The 26,275-nt window shown below is 35.8% G+C and overlaps 1 non-coding gene across 1 annotated transcript; it reads left to right on the top strand.

Annotated features, from left to right (window-relative positions):
- The first annotated feature begins 16,771 nt into the window (after positions 1 to 16,771).
- LOC122737674 lies at positions 16,772 to 16,877 on the top strand. The gene has a single exon (XR_006354480.1). It is a non-coding gene; the product is annotated as a U6 spliceosomal RNA (small nuclear RNA).
- The last annotated feature ends 9,398 nt before the right edge of the window (positions 16,878 to 26,275 follow it).

Here is a 26,275-nt window from a genome sequence, read left to right as displayed (position 1 = left end):
GGTTAGGTACTATTGTATGTCTAGGTACAACATAGGAATTAATTGCTCGCAGATCTTGTACAAAACGGTAAACAGGCATGCCATCTGTCCCAGGCTTGAGTTTTTTAACTTGCAAAATAGGGCTATTGCATGGGGAATAAGGGCATGGAATAATGCCCTGGCTTTTCTAATGCCCTGGCTTTTCAAATGCCCTGGCTTTTCAAAGCCTCAATTATAGAGTTGATCCCTTCTATGGCTTCTTTAGACAATGAATATTGTGGAATGGATGGTACTGGGCCACCTTTGGTCTTAATGATAACAGGCACAGCAGACTTAAGGAGACCTATGTCAGTAGAGGAGGAAGCCCATAGGGACTCAGGAATATCAGAAGGGATTTCAAATATATTCTCCACTGTTTCTTGAATATCTGAGATCAAAATTGGCAGTAAGTGGACAGTATCCTCTGGCACTTCTAGGGAAATGACACCGTTTGGACAACAAGATATGGTTTCTCTAAATTTACAAAGGAGGTCACAGACGAATAGGTTTGCAGGAGAGTCAGGCATATGTAAGAATGAATATACTACTGTTAATGGACCCAAATTCACTATGCAAGGGGTTAATTTTGCAATGGATTGGGCTTTTCCTGAAATACCAACTACATTTAGAGATCCAATAGGTGTACATTCAGGGTCAGGTTTGCTCACTAGGACTGATCTTGAGGCTCCTGTATCTAATAAAAAAATCATAATAAGTATCTCCAATCCTAAGGGTTACATGGGGTTCATTACTTTGGGGAGGGGAATGTACTGGCAAAAGAGGGCTAAAAGTTTCAGGTCAGGAAAGGTAAAAGCTTCAGATTCCACTGTCCTTCATCTCCCCCCCTCCATACACCATGAATCTTCTATATCTCTATATATCTATATCTATAATCTCTATATCTCTCTGATCTCTTTGAGAGAACCTTTAACTGTTTTCATTCTGCTCAACTATATCTCACTGAAAGGGTCTGTTGTCCCTCTGTCTGTCTGTATCCCCCTGAAAATATCTATTTCTATTTTGGTTCAGCCTCTCTGTACTCCTTTGAGAGAAACTGTATCTGTTTTGGTTCTGTTCTCTCTTCATAGTCCAACAAAATTGCATTAAATGTCTTTGCTTATTGCACTAATAGCAAAATCTAAGGGGTTGATAGTGATACTGGACTTGATAGTCATTCCCATCTGCCCAGCCTCATGGCCTTGTTGTTTCCTGCACTGGAGCTAAAATGTGTTGTCTGTTCTTTTCCTCCCTCTCATTTCCTTCATAAATATATGTTGCTATCTCTTTAAGTCTGTCAGGACTCAGACTACTTCAGTCGGGACACTGCCTTTCAAAATATTTCCAGATTTCTGGTAAGGATTGGTGTGTAAAATGAGAATAGATAACATGAGCATCTCTAGTGTCTAATGGGTCTAGTCTAGCATATTGCCTGGTAATCTTACACAACCTGTCATAGAATCTATTATGTCCCTCATTAGGTCCCAGAACTGTATCTATAAAATTTTCCCCAGTTATCAGTCTTTCTAGAATAGGGTAACATTGCCTTCAACAATGTTTCTTTTTTATCCATCAACATGTCAAAATGCTCAGGGATATTGGGGTCCCAGTCAGGGTCATCTAAAGGCCATCCAATCTCAATTTTTTTGTTGCTTACAAGGAGTTTGCTGCAGCTTTTATACAAGCTCTTTCCCCTGGGGATAAATATCATTTCCATGAGATCATTAACATCATTACAAGTGGGCTAATATCCTCTGAATATTGCACTAAACTGGTTGATAACTGCTGTGGGATCCTCATCAAGTATAGGAATTTCTCATCTCCATAAACTTAAATCTTTGGGGCCAAAAGGTATATAGCACCTGAGCTTCACTACAATACCCCTTCTACCTTTGGTGGGGATCTATTGAAGAAGAATTTTTATTCGCTCTGTCTCCTCTACAGGTGAATTTTCTCTTTTTTCCTTTTTTATTTCCTTCATTGGTGTTTCAGCCTGAGAGAGAGACTTTTATTCAAGTTCAGGCTCAGATTCCCCCTCTTTTTCCCCCTTTTTGGTCAATTCCTTACTTGCTACATTTCAGAGGTTCCAGTAAGTTAAATCTTTGGGGGAATCAAAGTGCAGGATCATTTGTAGAGTTTCATTGTTAAGTAGTCAAAAGATCCATTCTCTAACCATTTGTTTTCCAGTAAGCTAAAATATTTTTTATGCCACATAAAACAGTTTGATAAGTCTTGCTTTTTTCATGCCTGCTAAATGGTAGCTTATATGAGTCCCATTCTGCGATTATTTTCTCAAGCAGGGACCCCTGAATTATGTGGTATGTAGTATCATCAGTCCTCTTTTGGTAAATCAAGAATTTTCTTACTATAACACAAAGAAAAGAAAGAATAAAAATAAAAATTGAAATTGAACATTCAAATTCATAAGGATCAAGCATAAACATGAGGTCATTCCTGGCCTGGGTGAACAACCAGGAAAAGAAGCTTAAGATGCTAAAACTCAGGAGGCTTTTTTGATCCATTGGAAAAAGATAAAGGGAGCAAAAGATGGAATTAGGAGACTAAAATTAGAAAAATGAGTATTTAAGAGGTAAAGTATATACTTAGCTGCTAATTTAAAACTTAAAGGGACAGCACATTGGAAAATAGGGGAAAATTCCTTATCCAAGTGGAAGATCTGAAGATCAAAGGGTTCAGCATTCTTCTTCATGGTCAGCCAAAACTGTAAAGCCTAAAATTCTAGCTGTGATGTTTAAAATCTAAAGTGTGGTTGCCTGACCTGACTCCAGCATCAGGAAGAAACTGGCTAAGATATATTGATCAGGGGGCAGCTAGGTGGTGCAGTGGATAAAGCACCAGCCCTGAATTCAGGAGGACCCAAGTTGAAATCTGGCCTCAGACACTTGACACTTACTAGCTGTGTGACACTGGGCAATTCACTTAACCCCAATCGCCCTGCAAAAACAAAACAAAAAGATTTACTGATCAATTCAGCAAGAGTTTAAGCTTTTAAGTATTTATTAAAGTATATTAGAAGTTGGTTAAGAGAGAGAGAGATCGACAACAGATTACTTATAGCATGGAAAATCTTAGCTTAGATCTGTTCATTATAGCCAGAGAGAAACCCTTTCTTTTCCCTAACAGTCCATGTGAAGTTCTGCCACCACGCCAAAATCCCAGATGAAAAGACCCAGATCCCTAGCCACTTCTTCCAGAAGCCCCCTGTGAAACAGGAAGCAGAGCCATCCTCACACATAGCTCCAAGCTAATAGGCTGGTAGCACTAACTGACATGATCCACAGATGGCAGGCATAACTTCCAGGTGCCAATCTGACCTTTGAAACCCCAGAAAGTTCACCTCATGCTTTCTCCTGTAAAATTTTTTATACCTGTTTGATCTGAGAAATTATAACTAGTTTTCTAATCTATGACTTTGTCTTCCCCACTAAGACAATCTCTATAAAATTTTAGCTAGATAGTTGGCTAGTTGTCTGTGGGGCTGTTTAAAAACTCCCCAACTGCTTCTCCCAGACTGATAAGAGAAGGAGTAAGAGGCCTCTTTCAATTTAAGCAAATACCAAGGTTTATTGAGGTGAATAAACTTAGAGAAAAGTGTAGAAAAAAGGTCAAAGAAAAGAAATATACAACCTGCCTGTGTTTTAACTTTCTCCTTGCTGCCGTGAAATCTCCTCCCATGTCTCTTGCCTGTGGATGTGACTGGCCACTGCCAATGAGCTTATAACCCCTGAGCTGTGTCTCCATTCTCAGTCCTCCCTGCTGACCCCTTTCTCAGTCTTCCCCTTTCACTGTCAGCCATGCCCACTCTCCTTAGCATCCCTCTTCACTCCTCTGCTCTCTCCTTCACTCTTCTTCTTTTCACTCTCCTTCCCTATGTCTCCACCCTCCAGGCCATATAGTCCTTCTTTGTTCTCCTGAAACTCGAGTTGACCATGCCCACACATGAGAAAGCTAATTCGTTGGTGCCCAAGGCCAGATGAGACATGAAGCTCCTGTGCTGGGCATGCCTGCTGGGTGGAGGAAGATGTGCATATTCCCACTGAGCAGGGCTGGGGCGTGAGAGGCTTACATGCTTGGGGCAGCTTTGGGTAGAACAGTCCTGCTGGGGGAGGGATGGCCCATTTGGGGTGCCCAAGGCTAATTTTAGCTGCTTACACTCCTCCTCAGGGCAGAGCTTCCCTGCAATGTCTTTCTCAACAGGGTGGTGGAGCTCCAGTGCTCACACAGGTAAACTTTTCCTTGCTCTCCTAATTTTCTTGTGGTATCACCCTTTATGTTTAAGCCATACATCAATTTTGACCTTATTTTGGTATAAGTGTAAGTGTAAGATGTTTCTTGGTACATAGTTTCTGCCATACTATGTTCCAGTTTTCCCAGGAGTTTTTTGTCAAATACTGAGTTCTTATACCAGAAAATTTGGGTTTATCTGTGGGTTGATCACTAGTAGATTACTATACTATAGATCATTTACTTTTGTCTCTTCTGTACCTAAACCATTCCAATGGTCTACCACTCTATTCCTTAGGCAGTGCCAAATATTTATGATTATTGACACTTTAAAATATATTTTTATAGATATGGAATGGCTAGGGTACCTTCCATTGCATCTTTTTTATTAATTTCCTTGATATTCTTTATCTTTTGTTCTTCCAGATTAATTTTATTAATTTTCTTGTAGATCTATAAAATAACTTTTGGTTAGTTTGATTGGTATGGCATTGAATAAGTAAATTAATGAAGTTTTTTTCTTTTTGGTAGGGCAATAAGGGTTAAGTGACTTGCCCAGGGTCACACAGCTAGGAAGTGTCAGGTGTCTGAGGACAGATTTGAATGAGGGTTTTCCTGAATCCAGGGCTGGTGCATTATCCACTGTGCCACCTAGCTGCCCTGAATAAGTAAATAAATTTAGGTAGAATTGTCATTTTTATTGTGCTAGCTCAGCCTATACATAAGTAATTGATATTTTTCCAATTGTTTAGATCTCACTTAATTTGTGTGAAAAGTGTTTTGCAATTATGTTCACATAATTCCTGGATTTGTCTTGGCAGGTAGACTCCTAGATAGATAGATATGCATATGTGTCTGTATGTATGTGTATATATGTATGTATGTATATATGTATGTATACAATATATGGGTGCTATATATACAACATATGTATGTGTGTATGTGTATGCATGTGTGTATGTATGCATATGTATATATGTATGTGTATGTATATACATATATGTGTATAATTGTCTATAGTTATTTTATTTTATTTTTTCCCAAATTTTATTTACATCTAATTAAAATTTATTACATCTAATTAATAAATAAAAGCAAATTTTTGTCTATAGTTATTTTAAGTGGAATTTCTCATTCTATGTCTTTCTGCTGAGCTTTGTTGGAAATACTTAGAAATGTGGAAGATTTATGTGGATTTGTTTTGTATCCAGCAAATTTGCTAATTCTTAATTATTTCAAGTAGTTTTTTTAGTTAATTATCTAGGGTTCTCTAAGTAAACCATAATATCATCTTCAAAGAGTAATAGTTTTGTTTCCTTATTGCCTAATTTCTTCATTTTTTCATTCTCTTTTTTCTAAAGCAGACATTTCTAGTACAATATTGCATAATAGTGGTGATAATGTGCATCCTTGTTTTACCCTGATCTTTTTGGGAAAGCTTCTTTCTAGCTTATTCCCATTGTGAATAATAATTGCTGATGGCATTAGATAGATACTACTTATCATTTTAAGGAAAACTCCATTTATTCCTAAGCCCTCTAGTGTTTAATAAGAATGAGTGCTGTTTTTTGTCAATATTTTTCTCTGTATCTATTAAGATAATCATATTTCTGGTTTGCATCAATATTCATTAGAGAAATTGGTCTGTAATTTTCTTTTTCTGTTTTGGCTCTTCCTGGTTTAGGTTTCAACACCATATTTGTCCTATGACAGGAATTTTGTAGGACACCTTTTTCACCTATTTTTCCAAATAGTTTATACAGTATTGTAATTAATTTTTCTTTAAAATTTTGGTAGAATTCAATTGTAAATCCATCTGGCCCTGGAATTCTTTCTTAAGGAGTTATTTGATGCTTGTTCAATTTCCTTTTCTAACACTGGCTTATTTAAGGAGTTGATTTCATCTGTTAATCTGGAAAATTTATATTTTTTGTAAATATTCTTCTATTTAATTTAAATCTTCAAATTTATTAGCATACAGCTGGGAAAATTAGCTACTAATTATAGCTTTAATTTCCTATTCATTGGTAGTGAATTCACCCCTTTCAGTTTTGATATTTATAATCTGATTTTCTTTTTTTCACCCTTTTTAAAAATCAAATTACTCAAAGGTTAATCTATTTTATTATTTTTATTTCTCATAAAACTAGATTTGGAATTTTATTTACCAGTTCAATAGTGTTCTTACTTAAAATCTTATTAATCTCCCCTTTGATTTTCAGAATTTCTAATTTGGTACTTAATTGGGGATTTTTAATTTGTTCTTTTTCTAACTTTTTTAAAATGCATGCCAAATTCATGTGTGCTTTTCTCTATTTTATTCAGGTAAGCACTTAGAGATATACAATTTCCCCTAAGTACAGCTTTCACTACATCCCATAAATTTTGTTATGTTGTCTCATTTTTGACATTCTCTTTAATTAAATTATTGATTGTTTCCATGATTTAACCCACTCATTTTATAGCATGAAAATATTTAGTTTCCAATTAATTTTAAACCTATCTTTCTATGCCTCTTTATTACATCTAATTTTTATTGCATCATAATCTGAAAAGGATGCATTTACTATTTCTGCCTTTCTGCATTTAATTAAGAGGGATTTTTTGTTTTGTTTTGTTTTTGCCCTAATACATGCACATTTTGTTGTTGTTGTTGTTGTTTAGGTGCCATGTAACACTGATTAAAAAGGCATATTGGGACCAGCTGGGTGGCGCAGTGGATAAAGCACAGGCCCTGGATTCAGGAGGAACTGAGGTCAAATCCAGCCTCAGACACTTGACACTTACTAGCTGTGTGACCCTGGACAAGTCATTTAACCCCCATTGCCCCGTAAAAAAAAAAAAAACGTATTAAAAATGCATATTGCTTTCTATACCCATCCAATTTTTCTCCAAAGGTCTATCATCTCTAACTTTTTAAAAATTCAATTAACTTTCTTAACTTCTTTCTTGCTTATTTTATGGTTAGATTTCTCTAGTTCTGAGAGGTGGAGGAGCAGGGGGCGGCCCTTCACTAGTATAGTTTTGCTATTTCTTCCAGTGACTTACTTAACTTCTCCACTAAGAATTTAGATGCTATATTACTTGGTGTATGTATGTTTAGTATTAATATTACTTCATTTTCTATAGTACTGTAAGGGGCTAAAATTCTAGCTATACTGTCTAAAATATCTAATGAGGGGTTGCCAATAAACTATAAGCTTTACCAAGAGTTTAGACTTTTATTAAGGAGAATAAGAATTTGGTGAAGAGAGAGAAAGAGGCCTAGATTCAGTTGTCTATCTCAGGGAGCCAATGTCTCCAGCTCCTCTCCCCACTGAGGTGCTCTAGTAAAAGAGCAAGAGAGCAAGCCTTGCCTCTTCTTCATCCCACAAGGCTCCAGTGAAACTGGGAATATCCCATCCACAAGCACACAAAGCTCCAAGCTAATTGGCTGATAGCTTTGATAGACAGTAGCCACGAGCAAAAGTCACTACCTGATGCCAAGGAAAAGCCACATGGCTTGCCCTCAGATGCCTTCTCCTCATGGTGGAACTTTCCTACAGTAACTCTCCAGCAGGTGGCATCACTCCAATCATTACAGTACCCTTTAGCAAGATGTAATTTCCTTCCTCATATCTTTAAATTAGAGCTATTTTTACTTTTGCTTTTTCTGAGATCAGAATTTCTACCCCTGCCTTTTTTACTTCAGCTGAAGCATTATATATTCGGCTCTATTCTTTTACATTTGCTCCATGTGTATTTCTCTATATTCAGTGTGTTTTTTGTAAACAATATATTGCAGAATTCTGCTTTTTAATCCACTCTGCTATCTCCTTCCATTTTATGAGAAAGTTCACCACATTCACATTGTTATGATTACTAACTGTATTTCTTTCCTTCTTATTTTTCCATTTATACTTTTCTCTCTCATTTCATCCTTTCCTTGCTCAATAGTGTTTTGCTTCTGACCACCCCCTCGTTCAATCTGTCTTCCTTTCTATTAGTTCCCCCACTTTTCTTTCCCTTTTCCCCTCCCACTTTCACCCTCCCTCCCTTCTTCCCTCCCATTCCTCTTTTTTTACTTACCCTTTCCCCTCCTACTTCCTTAAAGTTAAGATAATTTTTTTTGCCCAACTTACTGTGTATTCTATTTAATCTTTGAGCCAAATAAGATGAGAGTAGGTTCAAACAATGTTCCCACCTCCCTTTTTTCCTCTCTACTACAATAGGTCTTTTATGCCTCTTTATGAGATGTGATTTGTCCTTTTCTACCTAATCATTTCCTCTGTTCCAATACAATTTTTTACACCCATTTTTTAATATCTTCACATCAATGTCAGCTTTTACCCACATCCTCTGACTATGTATATGCCTTATAACTGCCTTAATAAAGATACAGTTCTCAAGAGTTCTAAGTATCATCTTGTCATATAGAGATGTAAATAATTTCACCTTATTGAATATATTTTTTTTAATTTCCTGTTTTACTTTTTATACTCCTCTTGAGTCTTCTATTTCAAGATCAAATTTTCATTTTAGGTCTGTTCTTTTTATCAGGAAAGTTTGAAAGTTATTTCATTGAATGGTCATCTTTTCCCCTGAAAGATTACACATAATTTTGCTGGGTAGTTGATTCTTGGATATAATCCAAGCTCTTTTGCCTTCTAGAATATCATATTCCAAGCCCTCTGATCCTTTATGTAGAAGCTACTAAATCTTGTGTTATCTTGTCTGTGGCTCCTTTATATTTTAATTCTTTCTTTCTTGTTGCTTGTAGTATTTTCTCCTTGATCTAGTAATTCTGAAATTGGGCTAAAATATTCCTTGTAATTTTCATTTTGGGATCTGTTTCAGGAGGTTATTTGTGGATTCTTTTCATGACTACTTTATTCTTTTGTTCTATGATATCAGAGAAGTTTTCCTTGATAATTTCTTGAAAGATTCTGTCCAGGCTCTTTTTTTTTTCTGATTATGGTTTTCAGGTAGTCAAACAATTCTTTAGTTCTCTTGTACTCTCTCTCCTGGATCTATTCTCTTTTTTCCATTCTTTTGATTTTGTTTGATTATTGATGTCTCAGAGTCATTAGCTTCTACTTCTCCAATTCTAATTTTTAAGGAATTATGCTCTTCAGTTAGCTTTTGTACCTCCTTTTTCTATTTGGCTAATTCTACTTTTAAAGGAGTTATTTTCTGCAGTGTTTTTTTTTCCCCATTTGGCCAATTGTATTTTTTTAAAGAAATTGTTTTCCTTTTCCAAGTTGTTAAATCTCTCTTGCATAGCCCTCATTTCTTTTTCCAATTTTCTTCTATCTATCTCATTTGATTTTAAAAATCTTTTTTGAGCTCTTACAAAAAGGGGCTGGAGACCAATTCATATTCCCTTTTGAAGCTTTACATGTACTCATTTTGATATTGTCCTCTTTTCAGTTTATGTTTTGATCTTCCCTGTCACCAAAGTAACTTTCATTGGTCAGAGTTTTTCTCCATTTTTTTTTTTTTGCTCACTTGCTCCTTTTTCAGACTGTTTTGTGACTATTAAAGTTTAGGGGTGGAGGCCTTACAATTGGCCTGCTGTGCTATTAGCATGCTAAGTCAGGACAAAAGGGACTCACTTGCTGATCTATGCTGTAGCTGTGCATGTCCAGATAGCTAACCAGGACACTACCTGTGCTGGGCTGTGGTCCCCTTCCACCCAAGACAGACCTTTCCTGAAGTCGCTCTGAGTCATCTTGAATTGGAAAATTGTTTCACTCCTTATTTTTGTGGGTTCTATCACCATACAATCCATTTAGAGGCTTGATTTAATGTTTTTGAGGGAATCTCGGGAAAGTTCAGACAACTTCCTGGCTTCCCTCTGCCATCTTCACTCTGCCCCTGATTCATTTCTGTCTATAACAATCTCCAGAATGATGATCCCAGAGCATTGACAATCCTTATCTATAGCACAATTCCTTGTAAGACATTTGTTTCCTATTCAGAGTACCTACCTCTCCTCTCTGAGGAAGAACCTGATATTGGTGCTTAATTCACTGGTTCTTCCCTTTAGACTACCAGATATTTCTTCATTAATTCAGTCAAAACCTTTGTACAGGAACTCACCACATCTCAACTGCATTACCACAACAGCGTTTTAACTGGTCTTCCTGCCTCAAGTTTCTCCTCATTCTAATCATTTTACCTGAAAAGTTATTTTTGCTAAAGAAAACATCTGTCCAGGAACACCTTAACCTCCATCAATAAATATTAGTGATTCTGTATTATTTCTAGGATCAAATATAAATATTTTTAGGATCAAATGGTATTTAATATCTTTAAAAACCACACATTTGGGAAGGAAGGTCTTTTCCATTCTTTTATTCTTGCTCTGCTTCACACACAATATTCAATCTTCTGACTTTGTTCATGAGCACTAGCCTATGCCTGGAATTATCTACTTATAAACTCTGTCTCTTATGTTCCCTGTACATGAAATCCAGTATTTCTGGAACAAGGTACATGCCAAGTCCTGACAATTTTATCTTTGTAACATCTCTTTTATATGTTCTTTTCTTTCTTCCAGTATAGCTATCACACTAGTGTGGGGTCTCATCTTCCACCTAGATTCTTGCAATAGCCTTTTCCTTCCTACTGTTACTAGTCTCTCCCCACAACAATCTATCTTCCACTGTTAAATTCTTCTCCTGAAGCAAAGTCTAATCATTCTTCCTAAAACATTACCCACTTCAATAAATTCATCTGATTCACTCTCATATCTAAGATGAAATATAAAATGTTCTATTTGGCATTCAAAGCCCTAAATCACTAGATAATAGCCTTTTATCTTATTGAGAGCCATGTACTTTGTAATCTAGTGGCACTTTCTTGTTACTTGGTGCAGAAGAAATTCAATTTCTCAGCTCCATGCCATTTCACTCACTATTCCATATGGAATTCTATGCCTAGAATTCTCTCCCTCCTCATATCCATTATATGGCTTCTCTGACTTCATTGAAATGCCAGCTGAAATCCCACCTACTTTCCTGATGTTCCTTATTATAGCTTCCTTTCCTTTGTTGATTATTTCTCAGTTATCTTTATATATCTTGTTTGCATATAGTTGTTTTTCATGTTATCTCCCCAATTATGTGAGCTCTTGAGAGGGAGAACTGTCTTTTTCCTTACTTTCAATCATACTCCCCTCCAATGCCCCTAGGCCAAAACAGGCCCTTAAAATGCTTGTTGACTGACTGACCAGCTATCCTGAAAGGCTGTTGTGGCAAACAGTCTGAAGCTGGCAAGTCAGGAGTGATCTTCATGAGAAACACAATGAGAACTTTTTAGTTACAAACTCCCACTAGAATCTGCTTTTCTCTTATTTTGCTAACACCTTACCTTGTTTTACCAATTTATCTAACCTATTCACCTTCTCCTCCTCTTCAAGTGATCCTAATTCCTATTTCTTTTCTCTTCTAAGACCTTTTTGAATTTCCCTCCCCAATTTCAGTCTATGGTTTTCACAATCTTCCATCCTCCCAACTCTCCATTATATTTCCTTCAAAATCTCCCTTTCCCCAAATAGCTTTCTCTCACCTAAGCCTCAAGTAGATTATAATGAGAGGATTTAGGATATAAGATGAAAGGATGGACTGTTCATGGAAGGAGCTAAAAATGGGCAAGTTGGAAAATATTATGATCTTTAACTCAGTGTGTTTCTATTTTCAAGTATTCCTCAATATTTCAGTTTTTCTTCTTTTTTTCTTAACTTCTATGAAGCTTGGGTGATAGATTCAACCCCCCCTTCTTTATATCAGTGATTAGATATCACTTTTATTTTACCTTTTTAAAGTATTTTTCAAATGTATTTAAAGTAAAGACAGACATAAAGGACATTTGGCTTCATACTTGCTAACATTTAGAATATTCCTATTGGTAAGGCCAACACTGTCAACCAGAGTTTTTATTACTTTTATTACTATAATCCAAGGAAAAGTAACCCAATCATAATTTTGAGTCTTTTTTCTCTTTTTCCCCTTTATTTGAAAAGTTCTCTATGAAATTCATGTTAGCCTAGAATACAAACAAAGGACTTAGGATTCATATTCATGTGGTCATATAATCTTTTACCACTTCTTTAATTAACTTCAGCCCTGAACTCTTGACTGCATATCACCAGGGCCTTTTAACAGGCTCCTGAGATTTCTATATTTTCAAGTTCTGTGTCCCCCATGATCTTCCTGAAATCCCAATGACCTTTATTATTTACATGATTGCTTGCACACTTATGGTTGGCTTCATAAATTCTATGTGAAAAGCCTGGATAGACAAATTGCAGTTTGTCACATTAATTAATTAATCATTCAATTTGAAAATAATTTGTTTAGCTCTTGGCAGAAACACAACATTTTATTGGACAGTTAATTTGTCAATAGGAGGAAGTTTTGAAATTTAAATAACATTGTTACAGAATAAAGTATCTTTCAGAAATTTTAAAAATGATCTATGATTTACATCAATAAAAGGCTGAAACATATTAATTTAATAAGGAAAATGATATTGTATATTCTGGTTTTCTGGGAATGTAGAAAAACCAAGCATTTTAATGATATCTAATATTTACAGAATGTTTCATAGTTTGCACGTTGATTTATAAATATTACCTCATTTTATCCTCAGAATAATCACTGGAGATGGGTACTATTATTATCTCCATTTAACAGATAAAGAAACTGAGGAAGGCGGAGATTAAGTGACTTGTCCATAGTTACACGATAGGAAATATATGAAGTCCAATTTAAATTCAGGTCTTCCTATGTCAAGACTAGTGCTCTAAATGATCTTTGTTAACCAGCTGCCAAAAATAACATTTCCTGTCTTTTCTCATCTCTTACCTAATAGATATTTCAGCAATATGAGTAAATAGATGGAATATTTAGGTGGGAAACAAGGCATCAAGCCCTGTGACAACCTTGCTAAGTGATTTTTATTTAATTTCTATGTGCCTTGGTTTCTTATTATCTAAAATTATAAGTATAATAATTACTCTGGTTCTATAGGTTAAAGAAAACATTGAACACATATAAGTGCTAAAACATAAATGTGAGGTGTTATATTAATAATGAAATAATATGTTTGTACCTGGTTGCCCCCAAAGTATTTCTTTAGTATGTTTAGAGTCTTTACCATGTGACTCTCCATTGATTACTGAACTCTAAAATCACATTTTTGTTCTCTATAAATTTAGACTTCTTCCCAAGTCCTTTTTGACAAACTACATTGTTGACAAATGTAAATTGACTTATTTGCAAACAGTAAATTATATTTTCTAGGTAATCTTGATACCTCTTCTTGGTGTTGCCATCACTCTTACAATGCTCACCTGTTGTCCCTATTGGAATTCACAAGAATTTATTTTCCATCTTTGCTTGGTGGAAAGTCATGCTATAGTTCTTCAAATGACACAAGAAGAATAATTGAATGACAGAACCCAGATATTGTTCTTGTACCTTTGACATCAAAAGCATCTTTACTCAAAGTTTTGTTTTCATTCCCATTGAAAAATTCTTAACATCTTAACATCTTAACATGTCATGCTCTATTGTCACCAGTCAACTACTACAAATATTTTTCAATACTTTAGTAAAGTGCATAAATCTTATTTTCTATGAACTGGAAGAAAACCAGGTATATTTCCTTACATATGGCTTATTTCATTTGTATTAAATGTAGCTTTCATTTGCAAAGAAAATTTGATTCATTTCCAGAACTCAATCCTCAATAAAAAACTTCAATTAAAGCTAAATAATTAAATTGAGTATTCTCTATCACTGACTCTTTTTTTTTATTGTTTTTGAGCTCTTGGTGTTATATTTTAATCTACTGATTACTTTGTCAATTTCTGGTACAACTCCCAACCCCAAACCCTTCTTTTCTTTCATTTCATTATTATTTATTCATAGATTTCTTAAAGAATCTAGAGAGATTTCTTTCATCTCTCTGGTTTTTGATTCTTTTTTATTGTGCTAAACCAGAGTAGAAAATGATAAGGCATAAATATGTTATAAAATAGTCCCCTATCTACCTCTCTTTATATGAGGATTTCATTGATACTACTGAGGCACTAAAGAGCTACATGACTTCTGCCTATACTGGGATTATCAAAGACTTTTATCCTCTTTCCTTTCTTCATCTGATTTCTTTCCCGATTAAAATAGAATATCCCAAAATCAAAAGAGATGGCTCTGCCTCTAAAGCAGCAGTTTTTAACTAGGTCCATGAACCTCCAGTGGGTCTATAAATAACTTTCAGTGTGACTTTAAATTTGGATGAGAAACAAATGCAACTTTAGTTTTACTAACCTCTAACTGAAATTGTGCTTTTCCTTGGATTATGAATTTAGGCAAAAAACAATATAGTAATTGTTTCACATGCTTTACCAGATGGCTAAAGGAGTCTCTGACATAGAAACAGTAAGAAAATCTGTTCCAGATTGAGGCTAGTAGGAGTAAAGATCTCATATATTCACCAAAGACTCTAAATTCATAGGCTGAACCTGGGTTCATTCTAGTTCAGTCTTAAAGTATGGGTAAAGACTATTAATTCAACATGGAAAATCATTGGTGCCATTGGTAATACTACTTGTATAAGTAGATCAATCAGATTAGATTTTGCTGTAGAAATTCAAGGGAAATTATCATTGTGCCTCATTGAGAGATAATGTAATAGAGTGGAACTCAGAATTCTACAATTAATTTACTATAAAGTGCTTAATATGTTCAAGATACTGAAAATACAAAGATAAACTGTGTTCAGCAGGTTTGCTACTATTAATCAGTGTTGCTGATTGCTTGTTCTGTGATCTTGGTCAAGTGACAACCCCTTAGCCTTTAATGCTTCATATGTGAAATGAAGATGATAGTGCTTCCCTATTGACCTATCACACTTCTTTTGAGGATAAAATGCATATCACTTTTTAAATAGCAAGGTATTGTTCTAATACAAGGTTTTATTATGAGGAAAGTCAGGAAGTTCTCAGGATTCACAACATGATCGCTCCAAAAAAATAAACCCGCCAAATAATATCATAGGATAATTCCTGGAGCAGCAAAACCAACAAAAGAATGGACTGAGATAATTTTTCAGCCATAGATGACTTAGAAAGTCAGCAGGAGGGGGCTGCTGTGCTGGGGCAGGAGTGGTGCCCAACCCCAAAGTCACGCTGACACAGATCCAGTCCCAGTCAGGTCAAGCCAGGGAAAGAGTATCCCAGAGCCTCTGAATTAGCTACAGTGGCAGTGTCATCTGGAACGAAGCTCATGGTCTGGTGAAAGGGCTGAGCGGCTGGTCTGTGAGGGAGATTACAGGTTTCTCTGCTGGTGCTAAAGTGGAACTTGGGTTTCTTACCCCTGCTGGGAACCTGGAAGTAGGCTTGAGTGACAGTGGCCCTGGTTGGGTAGGGGAACATGATCCTTGGAACTAACAACCACAGCACACAAAGTTTTGCTGTCTGGTTAATTAACAACTAGTCCTGGGATTATCCATGGACCAGAGAACAGGCCAGGAGAGTTAAGAACCTGCCCCTCCTTAAATCATAGGACTTGGGACCCCCTTAAGATTGGGACAGTGCAGTCTGGAAACAGTGCCCCACTTTGAGGAGTTAACAATCAAGTAAATGATAGGCAAGGTGAACAGACAGAGAAAGGTGAGGGCCCTAGAAAATTTCTTTAGTGAGAAGGAAGATTATGGTACACTCTCAGAAGAGGATAACAATGTCAGGACTCCTACATCTATAGCTTCCAAGAAAAATATGAATTGGTCACAGACCATAGAGGCATTCAGAAAAGACTTTGAAGATGAAGTAAGAGATGTAGAGGAAAGAAAAATGAGAGTGATGCAGGATGGTCATGAAAAAAATCAACAGATTGAAAAGCAAAATTGACCAAATGGAAGAGGTACAGACACTCTCTGAAGAAAATCATTGCTTAAAAATTAAGATTGAGCAAATAGAAGTTAATGACTTTATGAGAAATCAAGACAATAAAACAAATCCAAATGAATAAAAAAATAGAGGGCATTGTAAAATATCTGCTGAGAAAAACAGCTGACCTGGAAAATAGATCCAGGAGAGATAATTTGAAAATTATTAGACTACCTTAAAATGATGGTCAAGGACGAAGCTTAGATATCATCTTCCATGAAATTGTCAGGGAAAATTGCCCTAATATCCTAGAAGCAGAAGGTAAAATAGAAATTTAAAGATTCCACCAATCACCTCTCAAAGTGAAAACTCCCAGGAATATTATAGCCAAATTCCAGAGCTCCCAGATCAAGGAAAAAATATTGCAAGAGGCCAAAAAGAAACAATTCAAGTACTGTGGAGCCACAGTCAGGATAGGACAAGATCTAGCAGCTTCTACATTAAAGGAACAGAAAGCATAGAATATGATACTCCAGAGGCAAATGAATTGGGATTACAACCAAAAATAACCTATCCAGCAAAACTGAGTATAATCTTTCATGGGGAAATGGGACTTCAATGAAAAAGAGGACTTTTGTGCTCACTTCAGCAGCAAATAAACTAAAATTGGAATGATACAGAGATTAGCATGGCCCCTGTGCAAGGATGACATGCAAATTCATGAAGGCAAAAAGAGGACTTTAGGTATTTGTCATGAAAAGACCTGAACTGAACAGAAAATTTATTTTCAAATACAAAACCCTAAAGAAGCATAAAAAGGTAAACAGGAAAAAGAAATTAAGAGGAATGTTAAAAGGTTAAACTATTTACATTCTTACATGGGAAGATGATATGTCTAACTCATAAGAATTTACTCAGTATTAAGGCAAATAATAGGAATAAATTTAAACAGAGGGAACAGGTGCAAATTGATTATGAAGAGATGATATCTATAAAGTATAGATTTTTTGTTTATCTTTTTATTTTTGTGGTGTTGTTGGAGTTGGGTAACATTTTTGGGGTCATGCATTGGGTGAGTGTCTTCTCTCTGAGGCAGATTTGGGTTTGGATCCTCCTGGGTCCAGGATGGGTTCTTTGACAATGTGTCACCTAGCTGCATCACGATGACATCTTTAGGGTAAAATTGAGGGGTGAGAGGAATACACTGGGAGGGGGGAGAAAATAGGTAGAAAGGGGGTAAAGTTCCACTTGAAAGAAACAGAAAAGGGCTTATGGAGTAGGTGGAGAGATGGGGGAGGAGGAGGGCAGTGAATGAACCTTACACTCATCAGAATAAGCTCAAAAACCTTAATTTCATCAGAGTTGGCTCAAGGAGGGATTAACATACACACGCAACTGGGCGGAGTAATCTATCTAAAATGGATAGTGAATGAACCTTACACACCTCAGAACTGGCTGAAATATTTAATCTCATCAGAGATGGCTCAAGGAGGGAATAACATACACATTATCTATCTAATATCCAGGAAAGTAGGAGGGGAAGGGGAGAAGGAAGGAGGGGTAAAAGAAAAGAGGGTAGATTTAATGCAGTCAGAAACAAATCCCTTTTGAGGAAGGATAGGTTGAAAGAAGATAGATAATAGGATAAATATCATGGGAAAGGGATCCTATTTTCCCTCCATCCTATTGGATGGAGGGAAACAGTTAACAATAGTAACTGTGAAAAAGGGAAAAGAAAAAAAGTGTACAAAAATATTTAAAGCAACTCTTTGTGATGGCTAAGAATTGAAAATCACAGGAATGTCCATCAATTGGTGAATGACTGAACAAGCTGTGGAGTGGGGAGAGACTTGAGGTATACAGACCCACCATTAGGTTATTATAATTATTCAAACATGAAGTAATAATGTTCTGTACCAGGGTTGTGGCAATATCAAAGGAACAAAAGGGGAAGGATTATTCAAGAGATGTTAAAAGTTAAAGTTGACAGACTTGGGTAACAGATTGCATATAAGGGGTTGAGAGATAATGAGGAGTTTAAATTGATACCTATTTTGAAAGCCTGGAGTGCTGCGCGAATGGAGCTGCCCTTTACTGTTGTAGGTAAATTGGTGGAGAGGGTAAGTTCAGTTTTGAATGTCTATTGGACATCCAACTTGTAAAGGCAGTTGGAGATGCTATACTAGAGGTCAACAGAACTATTATGGCAAGATAGGTAGATTAGTGAATCATTGGGAGAGAAATAATGTTTTAATTCATGAGAGCTGTGGTGATGACCAAGAGCAGTATAGGAGAAGAAAATAAAAAGGCTCAGAATAGCCCTGGGAGTAATCTTTGCATATAAGTTGTGGCTGATATTAAAAGAACCTGAAAAGAAACAGCCAAATATATAGAAAGAGAAGAGGGAGAGAATGGTGTCCAAAAATCTAAGAGATAAGAACTTTCCAAAGAGAGAGTTTGATCAGCGTTAAAGGTTGCAGAGAGGTTAAATAAAAGGATGAAAATTCAAAAAAAGTCATTGGATTTGGTAATTAGGACACCATTGATAACTTTGGAGAGAACAGTTTCAGAGGTATTACTTGGTTTCAGAAAAACTTGGAAAGACTTATATGTACTGATGCAAAATGAAGTGAGCAGAACCAGAAGAACATTGTGCACAATAATAGCAATATTGTACAATGATCAACTAAGAATTATTTAAGTTTTCTCAGCCACACAATGATCTAAAAAAATTCAATGGAATTATACTGAAAATAGTATATAGGGGGCAGGTAGGTGGCACAGTGGATAGAGCACTGGCCCTGGATTCATGAGGACCTGAGTTCAAATCCGGCCTCAGATACTTTACACTTACTAGCTGTGTGACCCTAGGCAAGTCACTTAACTCCAATTGCCTCACACACACAAAAAAAAGTTATCTACTTCTCCAGAAAGAACTGAGTGATCTTTCTTTCTTTCTTTCTTTCTTTCTTTCTTTCTTTCTTTCTTTCTTTCTTTCTTTCTTTCTTTCTTTCTTTCTCTCTCTCTCTCTCTCTTTCTTTCTTTCTTTCTTTCTTTCTTTCTTTCTTTTGGTGGTATGGTTTCTTTTGCAACATAGATACTATGGAAAAAGATGTTTTACATGACTATATATGTATAATCTATAGTAAATTGTTTGCCTTGTCAAAAAGGGGGTAGGGTAGGGTAGCTAGGTGGCACAGTGGATAAAGCACTGGCCCTGGATTCAGGAGGGCCTGAGTTCAAATTCAGTCTCAGACACTTGACACTTACTAGCTGTGTGACCCTGGACAAGTCACTTAACCCTCATTGCCCCACAAAAACAAACAAACAAACAAAAAAGAGGGTAGGGGATTGTGAGAGGGAATTAATTTGGAACTCAAAATTTACACACAGACACACAACACGATGTTTCTACTTGTATTTGAGAGAAAAATAAAAAAGCTAATTTCTGATAGCTTAAACAAATAAAAAGAGGACAAAGAGAAGAGAGGGAAAAAGTGATTACTATAAACAACATTTTCAGACAACGGAAGAGATATAGGAAAATAACAGGGATGGAAGGCTCAAGTTTTTGTTATTGTGTTGTTGTTGTTTTAAAGTGGGAGAGATATGTACATTATAGGCAGTATAGAAGCAGCTCATAGTCAGGTAGAAATTTAAGATCAGTGATAGAATGGAAATGACAAAAGAGGCAATTAGAAAAAGCAGACCAGATGAAATGGGAACATTTGTGCATGTAGAAGAGTTTGCCTTGATAAGAAATATGGCTACCTCTTTATGTGAGACAGAGATGAAGGAGGATAAAGTGGCAGAAGGCGTCTGAGTCATACAAGATGATGTGGAAGGGAGAAGAAGGAGCTCCTTCCCTCTAAAATATGAGACAAGAATCTCAATTGAAGGAAAGAGGAGAGGAAGCCATGGGAGTTTTGAAGAGAGATAAAAGTGTTTGGAAGAGTTGTTGTGGATAGAGGGATAGTGATAGATATTCAACTTGTTGAGGGAAGGAGAATATCTTCAAGGTCTCCAGACAAAAGATACCAGAATTTTGGTTAGGTAGAACATGTAGAATGTATAGATCTCAAAGTAGGAGAGGTTATTGAATGACAAAGTTAGAGGAGAACCTTGAAGTGGTGATGGGCAGCAAGGTGTATTCCAACTTCGTCACTCTGACCTATAAGTAAAAGGTAAATAGTGAAAATGCAGTCAGTATTGGAAAGGGTGACCAAGGAGGCTGTGTCATCATGGATAATACAGGTTGTGATGATTGCTAGAAGATGGAAGGATTGGGAAAGGAAAAGATTTAACATGGAAGTAAGTTTCTTGCCTATTGAACAGATATTCTGGGAGGGTACAGTGTTTGGACTAAGTCACATTTGGTTAGAACTTTATAGTAGAACTCTTGAGGGGGTTTAGGAATGAGGTGGTAAAAAATGGAAAATGGTGTTTGGATGATTTCAGAATCAATTGGATGTGAAGGGCATGAAGGATATGGTGATAGAAGAAATGGAACAAAGCAAGAAAATAGTGAATGATTCAGCTTCAAACAAAAACTTGACTGTAAAGTTTTGTGAAACAAAGAAATCAGAGATAAAAACAATGCCTGAAGAAAGGGGAGTTGGGAAATTCCTGATCTAATATATGGCCATAAGTAGTCCAATGGAATGAAAATGTAAATTTACAACAAATGTAAGAGAGAAAAATTGCCACTAACATAAATTATGTCAAAGGTGGTGACTGAAACTCTAACTTCCATGAAAAATTGGTAAGTATTAAGGCTAAACAAAATCTATAATTATCAGTTAAGATGGATCACAGTATTGTATAAATTACTATAAAACCTATCAACTTCCTTTCTGTTGTAATTCTGATTCTGTATTTCTTAACAGAAGGCATCACATATCTACTGCAAAAAAAGGATAAGAAAACTATTGACCCCTCCAAATAAAGATTGTTTTTTCTGTACTTTATACAAAACATTACCAGCTTGTAGGAATTTTTAAAAATATATACACACAAGAAAATAATCTTACATGAAAAGTAAAAGGGATGCACCAAAAACTTGTAGTAGTATAAAGAAAAATCTGTAAACACTTTGAAAATTATTAAACAAGATGCCTGAAAAGGTCATAACACTGATATTGTGTCTATTGATTGCTGCAAAGACTTTAACTCAGTTGCATTCTCAGTTTATTCTTGTACTGACAATCTATAATAGACCCAGTGATAGTGAAAAAAAAAATGCTAGACCATTTAATATTCACTTGGAAAAATGTTCTTTAATTGAAACATGGCACAAACAATGAATGATAGAAAATACACTGTCTTTCATGAAATAGTTTATGCCCCTTGTAGTTTTGCATTGTCTTAAGCCCATTTATATGTCTATTACATAGAAGTGAATATAGCTACAAAGTTAAATAGGGAGTTGTACTACTTGATCATTTGATATACATGGATGGCTTCATAACACGGCTACACTGAAAAGAAAATTTAACAAATATTTATTTTCCATCTGGTGGAATTTTACCCCAATGATATCAAAATGGAATTTTCATTGGGTAAACATAAAAATGTTATTGTACACCAAGGGAAATGGAGACTAAAAGCTGCAGGTTTGCATCTAAGGATCTAATTGATTCAATGGACAAATGTGATATAAATATTCTGGTCTCCTCTAGGCAAAATATAGCAAATAAAGGGAAAAAGACATGATTCTTTGTACCAAGTGACTTACTGGCATTCTAATATCAAATCTCAAAGGAAGTAAAGATTTTAAAGAATCAATATCCATGCAATACTAGTATGAGCATATTTTTGATACTAAAATATTATAACATATTTGGTAACTGCTCTAAAAAAAAAAAAACAAATACTATTAACCAAACACAGGGCCTATCACTTTATGGTCACTATAGGAAATTCACTCTTTGTTATAAAATGTGGATGAAGAGAATATACATGTATTCTTGGAGAACATGCAAAACAAGTTATAAAATTAAGGAATACATTTTGGGAGGAGCAGAAATAACCACAAATGTCTTAAGCAGAAGTAATGTCTGGCAACAGGATGCTAAGCACTGCATTTGCTTACTATCACTGAAATTTGTCTTTTTCCAGATGAAAGCTGTGAAAGGTTAAGATCCAAGAGCAAAAATCAAAAGACCCTTAGTGGGGAAATATTAAAAATCACTAAATAACAATAAAATGACAAACACACACTCGATAAATAATAGAGTAATTTAGATTTGTTATTGGGGATAAAGGAAATGGGAATAAAGGAAATGGGGATTCAGGAACAGATCATAATTACCAGAGGCTACAGAGAAATTATGCTTAATGAAGCTGGATTTTCCATCAATGCTGATTATGCAAGGAAATAGTGTAAATTCCAATATATTACTGCAGACTGAACAAAATGAGTAGAAACAAAAGAGCCCACTATCTTTTTTAAATTTACTAATGACAAGTACATTTACTACAAATGTAGTCTTCAAGTTGTATTTAAAAAATCAATTAATTTTAATATAATCAGACCATTATGCCTATAGATATTTGGCTTACAATTACTCAGGTATAAGAATTCCCCATAAAACAAAATAAAACAATGTGTTTAATAAATGTTGTCATACCAAATATTCACATTTTAATCTACATTGAACAAAATATTTTAAAATAAAAGAAATGTTAAAAGTAATCAGGGACAGCTAGGTGGCACAGTGGATAAAGCACTGGCCCTGGATTCAGGAGGATCTGAGTTCAAATCTGGCCTCAGACACTTGACACTTACTAGCTGTGTGACCTTGGGCAAGTCACTTAACCCCCATTGCCTCACAAAAAAAAAGTAATCAAAATGATAAGGGAACAGGATATATTATTTATCATTCCTGTCATCCTGTCTGCTATTAGAATTTTATCAAGGATGCTTTCATTGACTCTACAGTAGATAACTTAATAGCTTAATACTTTTACTCATTTTTTAAAATAATTTATTTTAGAGGCAGAAACAAGATAATGAAATAGAAGGTATAGTGAACTTTCCCAGAGGCAGGGGCAGGGGCGGGGGGGGGAACTCTCCTAAACAAATCTAGACAATATACTTGATCCTATCCTGATAATGAAATCTAAGAAAAAAAAATCACAGGGAGACATTTTCCATACCAGGTTTACATAGGGATATAAACAGAGAAATCCATAGATACTGGAGATGGGATCTAGCCAGAAGACACTATAGGGATAGTTCTAATGTCTAGGACAAAGCTCCACCCAATGACAAGATGAGAGTCTGGAGCTCATGGGGCACACTGTGAATCTATACCAACTGGCAGTTTCATTACTCCTTGTTCATACATCCAAAGATGACTGAGGAAGGTGCCTGTGCCCAAGGATGGCATTCCAGAAGCCTTAAACATTATGCTAGGGTGGAACAAGTTCATAAGCAAACTATTACTGAGACACCAAAAGCAGAGCATTGTCCGATTTCTAGTTCCTAACCCTGTCTGAAGCCTGTGGCAGAATAACCAAGTCAGGGATCCCAGACAAAAGAAGAATGAATGTATAGTTTTGTTACTTTGACTCAAAACTTTCTCAGTTGACTGACGGTATCTGAGTCCAGCAAGAGTCTACCATTCTTCAAACCTAAAGACATATCAAGTACTTATAGAGTTCAGATTAGAGAGCACAGCAGACTTTGCCATAAATCAGATCACTTTGGGAACCCTGAAAGCTTTCAAGTCTCCAGTATCAGCTGTCTTTGAAATCCTGAAACAAAACAACATGCAGCTCCCCAAGAAAGTAGCAGTACAACCAAACCAGACCTTCCTTCCAAATGTGCACAGAACCAAGAACTAATATCAAGTCTGAAGTCAGGAAGTAGGCTGGAAAAATGGGAGGAAGATTTGCATCCTAAAGTGCTATTGTGGTGACAAGGATGCTCAAGATACAAACCCAGAGGAAGAGAATACAGTTTAGGCAAAAATTGAACCAAAATTCTTGGAAGAGATGATACATATTTTTATTGTTTTCTTTTTTTATTTTTGTTGTAGAGTTTAAACAATTTCAAAAAAATGAAATGAGAACACCAGAGGGAGAAAAAAAGCAAATGAAAATCAGAGAAGAGGAATTAATAAAAGGGAACTAACATCTTGGTACAAAATGGACAACAACATGAATATTAAAATACTCAAATAAAAGCCTATGACTCCAGGAGATAATATTAAAACTAAATCAAAAAAATAAAAATGAAAAATGTAAGATATTTCATAACAAAAACAACTAACCTAGACAATATATCAGGGAAAAAACAAGAATCATTAGACTATCTGAATGACATGACCAAAAACAGAGCCTAGACATCATATTTTAGGAAATCTTAAAAAGAAAACTGACTGGGTCTGTTAAAAACTGAAGACAAAGTGGAAATAAAAAGGATCCCCTGGTCACATCTCCAAACAAACCTCAAAATGTAAACTATCATATACATTATAGCCTAAATCCACGGTTACCATTTCAAAGAAAAGAAAGTACTAAAAGAAGTCAGAAATAAAGAATTCAACTACTGAGAAGACATAGTCCAAATCAGACATACTTCAGGAGCCAATACTTTACATAAACCAAGAATTTGGAATACTCCAGAAGGCTTACAGACAAGAATAACTCAGCCAGCCAAACTGAATATAAACCTACTGAGGGGAAAAATAAGTCTTTAATTAAATAGTGAACTTCCAGGAATTCTGGAGGAAGAGATCAGAGCTGCTTAGTAACTGAAATTCAAACAGAGGAGACAAGAGAAACATAGAAAGGATACCATGAATGAACCATGATGAGGGACTAAATCAGCATAAACTGTTTAAATGCAAATATCGGGTAATGGTATTTATTCACTTTGAATTCTATCATCATGTGGAGTCATACAGGGAGTCTATTTAAACAAGACTTGGGAGTGTTTCTATTACATCTTGTTGATCTAAAGAGAATAATGGAAAAAGAAGGGAAAAGGAATACACTAAAGTGGGATTTGAAAAGAACATCAGGAAAAATTCTCATGATCAGGTTGTACAATTTAACATCTATACAAATAAGTAGGAGGAAGTGGGGAAGAAGCTGACACTTGAGCTTCACTCTTATCTGAACTGGACTTGGGAGGTAAGAATTCATATACATACATGCACAGTGGTGAGTACAGAAATATACTTTACTCATTAGAGAAATAGGCATCTAGGTGGTTCAGTGCTAGAGAATTGGGCCTGGATCCAGGAAGATGTGTGTTAAAATTCAACCACGGGGGCGGCTAGATAGCACAGTGGATAAAGCACCGGCCCTGGATTCAGGAGTACCTGAGTTCAAATCCGGCCTCAGACATTTGACACTTACTAGCTGTGTGATCCTGGACAAGTCACTTAACCCCCATTGCCCCGCAAAAAACAAAAAACAAAAACAAACCCAAAAAACAAAACAAAACAAAAAATTCAACCACAAACACTGTCTTTGAAACTTCAGGTAAGTCACTTGGCCTTTGTTTGCTTCAGTTGTCTCAACAATAAAATGGAGATAATAATAGCACTTACCTTCCAGGGTTGTTATGAAGGTCACATGAGATGATATTTATAAAGTATTTAGCATAGTGTCTAGTACAAAGTATTGAATATTAAAATATAGTTTTCATACCAATCCTCCTACAAAAATAATAAACAGATCAGAGACATCAATATCTCTTTTTTTTTTTTTTTTTGCGGGGCAATGGGGGTTAAGTGACTTGCCCAGGGTCACACAACTAGTAAGTGTCAAGTGTCCGAGGCTGGATTTGAACTCAGGTACTCCTGAATCCAGGGCCAGTGCTTTATCCACTGTGCTATCTAGCCACCCCCATCAATAATATCTCCCACAATTTGCTCACCAAGATCAGAGAAGGCTATTTCTGTCTTTCCTACCAGAAGGAGGTACTTCACAGAAACCATATCAGAGAATGGATAGTAAAAACATAATAACAATTTATTTTGTCCCAAGAAGAAAGAACCATGATAATGCTGGAGACCCCCCTCCTCAGAAGGGAGCTCAGAGCTCCACTCTTTCCTGAAGGTATATAAGGTGTTTTTTTGTTTGTCAATTGATTATAGGGTGCTGTAAGTTTCAATAGTATGAAAC

This window comes from Dromiciops gliroides, chromosome 1 (assembly GCF_019393635.1).
Source record: "Dromiciops gliroides isolate mDroGli1 chromosome 1, mDroGli1.pri, whole genome shotgun sequence".
Lineage (NCBI taxonomy): Eukaryota > Metazoa > Chordata > Mammalia > Microbiotheria > Microbiotheriidae > Dromiciops > Dromiciops gliroides.
This window is presented reverse-complemented; position numbering and strand designations above follow the sequence as displayed.